Source organism: Acanthopagrus latus, chromosome 5, assembly GCF_904848185.1.
Source record: "Acanthopagrus latus isolate v.2019 chromosome 5, fAcaLat1.1, whole genome shotgun sequence".
Taxonomy (NCBI): Eukaryota; Metazoa; Chordata; class Actinopteri; order Spariformes; family Sparidae; genus Acanthopagrus; species Acanthopagrus latus.
Window position 1 is genome coordinate 30,634,958 of NC_051043.1, and position 1,025 is coordinate 30,635,982.

A 1,025-nucleotide genomic window follows, 5' to 3' on the forward strand; every position below is an offset into this window, starting at 1 on the left:
TGAATGGTAGTTTTTCAATAGCTTCCATGTACGGAACAAAGATGGTAGCTGTTAGTTCAAGTAGTAGTTTAGAGAACAGCACCACATTTCTCTGTGTAATGAGGTGAAGTAACTCTGACTAGAGGTAAGAACTTTAGCCCGAGCCCGAGCCCGACCCGGCCCGAAATTCGGGTCGGGCCTAAAATGTCAATCATTACGTTCGGGTCGGGTCGGGCTCGGGCTTCTCTCTCGCTGACTTTTTTAAAAATAAATATATGTTTATAAAAATGTATACTAAAACGATGTGTGGATACTAAACTAAGGAATACTTGTTGTAAATAAATAATGTGGATAAAACAGAGAAGGCGGCGCTGTAAGGTAATTGCTATATAACTACTACTAAACAGGAGGCGCAGAGCAAGAGCACGCTTTGCGCACGGCTTTGCGGACATTTCGTGAACGTAATCTTGAAATTTCGGGTTTGCTTCGGGCTCGGGCCTGCAAATCAAGTTAATTGGTCGGGCTCGGGCTGGGTCGGGCTTTAATGCCTGCGGGCCTGGGTCGGGTCGGGCTGGATTTTTTAGGCCCGATCTTACCTCTAACTCTGACTGACATTAAACTGACAAGTTCTGAGTTGAAAGCGGAACGAAAAGAATCTGGACTCCCACTGTCGGAACTTAACAGCGTTGCACCCAGCGGAAGTAAACAGTCCAGGCGATAGTCGCATTAGCCGCCTTATAGTCGTAATATATAAGTCAGGTGTATTGTTTGGGTGGTGGAAGAAGTTTTCACATAATGTCAATGGAAACAGTCCAGTGTGATTCACGGTGCATTCAGACTGTTAGTCACGCAAAGTTACGGAAGTGTTATTACAAAGATATATTTATATTAAGAGATGATACAATTATCTTTAAGTCGCACCATCGCTTTTTCATTTCTTTTTTGTATTATTATTATTATTATTATTATTATTATTATTATTATTATTATTATTAGACCAATCTCAATTTTACGTTGGACCCATTAGCCCCCTTCCCCGCCCTGTA